The sequence below is a fragment of the Ochotona curzoniae genome, unplaced genomic scaffold, assembly GCF_017591425.1.
Source record: "Ochotona curzoniae isolate NIBS_2020 unplaced genomic scaffold, NIBS_Ocur_1.0 scaffold_1852, whole genome shotgun sequence".
Classification (NCBI taxonomy): Eukaryota; Metazoa; Chordata; class Mammalia; order Lagomorpha; family Ochotonidae; genus Ochotona; species Ochotona curzoniae.
In genome coordinates, this window is record NW_024467087.1 from 55,672,423 (window position 1) to 55,679,160 (window position 6,738).

A 6,738-nucleotide genomic window follows, 5' to 3' on the forward strand; every position below is an offset into this window, starting at 1 on the left:
GCTGGACTGGGTGGCGGGCCTGGCGGCGCAGTGACGGCGCAGAGGCGGGAGCCGGCCCTGGTGGGCGGGGCCCGGCGGGCGGGGCCTGATGGGCGGGGCTCTGGTGGGCGGGCCCTGGTGGGCGGGCCCTGGTGGGCGAGGCCCTGGTGGGCAGCAGAGGCGGGCCGGCGGGGTCGCGGCGCGCATGCCCAGGAGCGGCGTCCGGTCGCCGAGCGGGCGCGTCACGTCCGCCTTCAAAGGCTTTGGCGCCAAGTTGCTGCTGCTCGGCGTGGTTGGAAGATGCGGGGCCGGGAGCCTTTGGGAAAAGGGGCGAGCTGTCGGGCGGCCACCCCAAGGAGTGCGTGGCCAGGGTGTGGAGGGAGGCCGCTCGTCCTCCTCTGAATGGGGTGCCTTCCCTGTGGCCTCCCTTCCCGAGGACCCCGTGGTGAAGGAGGGTGTGGCCGAAGCGCCTGTTCCCGTGGTGTGTGTGTGTGCGGAAAGCCGGTGCCATCTTCCTTCCCGGGAGCTGGGCATGAGCCCCCATCGTGCTGTGTGTCCCGGGCCCAGTGAGCAGGACTGCGGTGTCCTGAGGAGTCCCTTGGCTTGCAGTGAAGGTGGGAGTGAGGATGAGCCTGTGATGAATGAGCGGCATCGGAGAGGGAGCGAGTGGGTGCGTGTGGTGTGGTGGGTGTGTGTTGTGTGGTGTGTGTGTAGTGTGGTGGGTGTGTGTTGTGTGGTGGGTGCGTGTTGCTTGGTGGGTACGTGTAGTGTGGTGGGTACGTGTAGTGTGGTGGGTGCGTGTGGTGTGGTGGGTGCGTGTGATGTGGGTGCGTGTGGTGCTTGGTGGGTGCGTGTTGCGTGGTGGGTGCGTGTGGTGTGGTGGGTGCGTGTAGTGTGGTGGGTGTGTGTAGTGTGGTGGGTGCGTGTAGTGTGGTGGGTGCGTGTGGTGTAGTGTGGTGGGTGTAGTGGTGGGTGCGTGTAGTGTGGTGGGTGCGTGTGATGTGGGTGCGTGTAGTGTGGCGGGTGCGTGTTGTGTGGCGGGTGCGTGTTGTGTGGTGGGTGCGTGTAGTGTGCTGGGTGCGTGTAGTGTGCTGGGTGCGTGTTGTGTGGTGGGTGAGTGTAGTGTGGTGGGTGCGTGTGATGTGGGTGCGTATTGTGTGGTGGGTGCGTGTGGTGTGGTGGGTGCGTGTGGTGCTTGGTGGGTGCGTGTAGCGTGGTGGGTGCGTGTTGCATGGTGGGTGCATGTTGTGGTAGCGTTGGGATCGCGGGTCGGCCCGGGTCTGGGTGGGAGGGGAGAAGCTGTGGAGCTGTCAGGAGCTGTGGTTGTTTTGTAGGAGTGGGGTGTGCGCGGTGAAGGGAGATGCGGCAGCTAGGCCTGCAGCGGGGAGGGCCATGGCGCCGAGATCCAGGCCTTGAGCCTCCACGCGGCTCGGAAGGTGCTGGAGCAGCTGCTCTGCGCACCCCGGATCTGAGGCCGACGGAGTGGACGCAGCCAGAGTGAGGTGGGGAGGGAGAGGCTTGGGACTGGCTTGGGGGGCTCGCGGGGCTTGGGGGGCCCAGGAAGCGCCTTCTGGAAGCTCATGGCAACATCGACGTGGAGGTCGAGTTGGTTTTGGGGTGACAAGTTGCAGGTGTGTGTGTGATTTTCCTGGCTTTGTTTTCCAGGGAGGCTGTGAAGGCCTGTGCCCGTGGTCTGCAGTGACATGGGGACGCCCGGCAGGGGTTGCGGGGAGACGGCCACTTGTGCTGGAGGCTGGAAGGAGCGCGGAGCGGATCAGATGGGCTCACCTGCGGCCTTGTGCTTCGCTGTGTGAGTTTGTCTTAAAGGACCCTGTGCGTGTGCTTCAGCCCTGGTAGTTCTTCCCGCGTGCGAGAGTGATGTGCGGGGAGAGAAGGCGTGGGTCAGCAGCGGGGAGGCAGGCCCCCAGTGGAAGGCAGAGGCGCCCCGTGTGCGCGCGTGGGGTGTAGACACGCTCCCGGTGCTCAGCGAGATGCCCTGTGTGCCGCAGCGTGGAAGGAGACCCTGCAGGGTGAGGAAGGCCTGAGTGTCCGGGCTGGCTGCAGCGGCCGCCACTTCCTCTGCTGGCTGTGCGGGGCCGTGGGGAGCAGCACGCGGGGTGCGGAGCAGAGGCTGTGTGGCAGCAGTACCGTCCCTTGCAGTAGTTTGTGCCCTACAGTGGTGCGTGCCGAGCCATCCAGGCCTGCGGGGTTTTGGTGCTTGTCCTGAAGCCGGTCCCCACTGGCTCTGCCCCTCCGGAAGGGGCAGGCAGGGGGAGGGTTGTTCTCTGATTTCCCGTTCTGGGAGTGACTCTTCTGGGCGGTCTCTGTGGCTCTGGCACTGAGTGAAGATTGCTCAGTGGGCACCCTGGCTCTGTCTGCAGCGGTCAAGGTGGAGTTTGGCAGGAGCCACAAGGCCAGGTGGATGGTCTGCTGCGTGGAGGCGTGCCTTCCACTTGGCCGTGTGTCTTCAGCAACCCTGGGCGTCCGCAGGCACTCAGGTAATGCATTTCCTGCCTGGGACCTGTGGGTGCCGCCGTCTGCAGGGGTAGCACCCCTGTGCCCGCTCTGAGGCCATGAGGCTGGCAGAGCCTCAGCCTTGTGCGTGGGTGGTGCGGCCAGAACGGCACCTCTGCCAGAGTGAAGTACCCGGGTCTGCTGTTGTGGGCAGCCAGACCCTCCTGGCTGTCCTCTCAGGCTTCCACGCAGGCCTCCTCCCCTCCTGCCTCTTGGCTGGTGTCCTGCCTTGGACATTCCTTGCCCAGGCACCTCCCCAAGTGCGGAAGTCCCGCGGGGGGCTGTGGTGTCTGCCCCGAAACCTGCACCTGCTGCAATCCGGGTGGCAGGGAGCAGCGTGGAGCTGCTCTCCCAGTGGTTGATGCTGTGGGCCTGAGGGTCATCTGTCACTGGGCCCTGTGTCGTTTTATAAAGGATTGATGGACGGATTTGAAAGGCAGAGTTTCAGAGAGAGAGAGAGGCAAGGAAAGGCTGAGGGAGAGGTCTTCCATGTGTGCCTTCACTCCCCAGATGGCTGCCATAGGCCGGCTGACAGTGGGCGCCAGAAGCTTCTGGGTCTCCCACACGGGTCCCAGGGCCCACGCATTTGGGCCATTGTCCACTGTTTTTCCAGGTTCAGCAGCAGCGACCACATAGGAACTGGAGCAGCCGGAGTTCAGACTGGCACCCACGTGGGATGCTGGCCGTGTGGCTGGCGTCTTTACCCACTGTGCCGCTGTGCCAGCGCTGCTTTCTGTGTCAGGACGGTCTGTGGGAGCTCCTGTGGGAGCTGATGTAGAATCTGACAGCTGGCTGCTTGCCTGCCCCTAGCGCTCTGTTCCAGGCCTGGCCCATTCCCGAGTGTGGGGATTGGCCCCAGGCTGTGTCCGTGCCTCACTGTCTCTTGGCCATTCCCCATGATCAGCTCTGTAGCCTCAGACTGTTGACGTACAGTATCAACATAGGGTTGACTTCATAGGGTTGTAGTCATAGAAAGTGAACATAAATTTTGTGTCCTTGGTTTTGAATTGAATAGGGTTGCTTGCCTCTTTTGCAGCTTGTCTGTGTGTGGTTTTTTTTTTTTTTTTTTTTTTTTTTTTTTTATTCTAAAGTCTGATATGCAGAGGAAATACAGAGGGGAAGATCTTCCATCCGATGGTTCACTTCCCAAGTAGCTGCAATGGCTGGAGCTGAGCTGGTCCGAAGCCAGGAGCTCTTCCAGGTCTCCCACGCGGGTGCAGGATCCCAAGGGCTTGGGCCGTCCTTGACTGTCTTCCCAGGCCACAAGCTTGGATCTAGTTGGGAAGCAGGGGTGCTGGGATTGGAAGCGGCATCCATATGGGATCCCAGCACTTCAACGTGAGGATTTTAGTCACTACATTATTGCTCCAGGCTCCATCCTTGACTTGCTGTGCAGCTGTCGGCTCATTTAGGAAGCAGCAGGCTCGCTTCAGTGTGTCAGTGTCTTCCTCATGAGCAGTCTAGTGCTGCCTGTGAGTTAATTATGCGGCAGCTGACTCATAGATGTGTGGAATTCATTTTCGCTTTACTTACAGTGAATCTCGTGTTGGATAATGTTTCCTCTGAAATATGTGTTAATTTATGTGGCAAGCCTGAGCTTCTGCCTTGCAGTGTAAATTTGACTTTTCAAAAATATTTAATTTTTTATTGGAAGGTCAGATGTATAGAGAGAGACGGAGAGACAGAGAGGCAGCTATTTCATCTGCTGATTCACTCCCCACGTGGGCTCAGTGGCTCGAGCTGAGCCAGTCAGAAGCCAGGAGCCAGGAACTACATCCTGGTGTCCCATGTGCGTGTGCAGGGTCCCAAGGCTTTGGGCCGTCCTCGCCTGTTTCTGCCGCCCACAAGCGGGGAGCTGGATGGGAAGCTTTGATGCCAGTTGGAACCAGTGCCGGTATGGGATCCTGGCACGTTCAAGGCGAGGGATTCAGCTGCTCGGCCATTTCGTTGTGCCCTAAATATTGCTTTGATATTGTCCACACCTCGGCAGTGGGAAAGAGCTAACAGTGCTGGTACATCTCTGAAGAGCACATCAGATAATCACACATTTCCCCCACATCTCCCGCCCCCCACAAGACAACACAGAAAGTGTGAAATCAGATCAACGTCCCTGAGGTAATGTGCTGCGGTGCTTCATCAAGGCGTTGTTGTTGGCCGGCCGTGGTGTCTTAAAATTCTTACTTTGAGATGCAGTCCGCATTGCGATGACGTTTGCAGTGTTGATATTTGGGAAGTAACTATGTTGTGAGGGTAACATATTTATGAATCTGATTATTGCCCTTTTAACAAGAGGCCACATAGCTACTTTGCTCACTCTCTCACATTATATTTTACAGGGATATTTCAACAGGTTAATGGAAAATGCATATTGTGGTTTTTCACCATTTTTCCCTTGTGATTGAATTAGAGATTTTTGTATAAAAAATAAACTTACCTCTTGATATCATTTTTTCAGAGAGTTCTTGATGGCTCCTCCTAGAACCAGGGAAGACAGCTGTCTGCAGTCCGGAGCGCGTGTCTTCAGCGAGACCTGCCTCTGCTGCTGTCCCGATGACAGCGTGCCAGTCTCCAGAACTGTGAGAAACAAATTCCTGTTGTTTATCAAGCACTCAGTTTATGATAATTTGCCATACAAGCCTAAGCCAAGAGGCCTCAAATGCAGTGACAGGTTATTCGCCATTGCTGCCTAAAGCAGGTTCTGCAAAGAGGAACAGATCTCTAACCTTTGCAGGCTGCCCAGTCCCCCGCCTGGCCAGTTTGCTGTACCCCGTGTTCTGGGCATAGAAGTGAAGAGGCTATCTCAGAATTCCAAGTCCCGTGGTTTTTGAGATCCGAACCCTCACTAGAATATTCTCCATGGAAATCCAGGATTACTCTGTGCTGGTTAGCACCCAGCTGTGGTCAGCCTGGGCAGAGGCCTGGCGCGCATGTGGGATTACTGAAATGAAAGCTCCAGGGCCTCCCTGGCAGGCCTTGCATACTGCGGCAGGTAGCGCCCCTGGCTGTGTGCGTTCACAGCAAGCACGTAGCCCACTGTGCTACACAGAATCTGCTTCTGGTCCGAGGACTCCCTAAGCGGCTAGAAGGAGGGTCATCCTGTGTTCCAGTGCTAAATCCCATGCCGCCACAAAGATTCAGGCTGTCCTCCTGTGTGTGATTTGACAAGAATTTTATTCAGCACTAATAACAAAGTGTTGCATTTTGCTCATTACATGTTACTTGGTGGAATTATCGGTATTTGAGATGTGGAAATTCAGCCCACCAGGTAAACATGAGAATTTACAACAGTAGAATTTGAGAGAGATTACTGCAAATGTAATTTCTCTCTATATGCTATCTAATAGCTTAGGACTTTCAAGTCAGTCATCTCAAGTCTGGCGTATGGAATCTTCAAAGACGGTCTTTTTTTAAATTTATTTTTATTGGAAAGTCAGATATACAGAGAGGAGGAGAGAGAGAGAGGAAGATCTTCCGTCCGATGAGTCACTCCCCAAGTGAGCGCAATGGCCGGTGCTGCGCCTATCCGAAGCCGGGATCCAGGAAATTCTTACCGGTCTCCCACGCAGGTGCAGGGTCCCGAGGCTTTGGGCCGTCCTCGACTGCTTTCCCAGGCCACAGGCAGGGAGCTGGATGGGAAGCAGGGCTGCTGGGGCACGAACCAGTGCCCATATGGGATCCCGGCGTGTTTAAGGTGAAGATTTTAGCTGCTAGGCTACTGCTCTGGGCCCAGAGAGGCAGTCTTATGAGCACTCCGACAACACTCCAGGTTCCAGATGTTCAGTTGTAATCTGTAACTCCTGGATGGTGGGGCCATGCTTACGTAGGAAAACAGGAGCGTGAGGAAAAGCTTTACAACTGCAGACCTCACTTGTGCTGAGCATCGTCAAAGACTTCCGGAACCTGTGTTACAGACCCTTTCTGCCATCTGTTCTGGCCTTGTGGTTGTTGAACTCAAATTACAGCCATGTCTTCTGTTATTCAGTACACATCATCAAGCCGATGAAACAGTCCTCAAAGTAGGAAATATAAAGGAAAGGGTATCATTTAAGTGCACAGTCTGACCAAGGGGAGTAGTGAGACAGGCTTTAGCCTTGGGGTCCAGGAGCTCCCCAGAGTCTGTTGCTGCCGTTTCCCCTTCATGATGCTCTTCCCGTGTCAAGGGGATCAGTGACTGAAGAAAACAGAGGCTGGATAGAAGGAGTGTGACAGTGCAGCTGGATATCATGACAAATGAATGTTTATTTA

General features: G+C 56.4%; 1 long non-coding RNA gene across 2 annotated transcripts; it reads left to right on the forward strand.

Annotated features, from left to right (window-relative positions):
• Positions 1 to 226: 226 nt before the first annotated feature.
• LOC121169256 lies at positions 227 to 5,924 on the forward strand. 2 transcript variants are annotated; one of them, XR_005885834.1, is made up of 4 exons: positions 227 to 593; positions 1,314 to 1,476; positions 1,645 to 1,789; positions 4,949 to 5,924. It is a non-coding gene; the product is annotated as an uncharacterized LOC121169256 (long non-coding RNA). The 2 variants fall into 2 exon arrangements; XR_005885833.1 differs by lacking the exon at positions 4,949 to 5,924 and having other exon boundaries at positions 1,645 to 1,970.
• Positions 5,925 to 6,738: the final 814 nt, after the last annotated feature.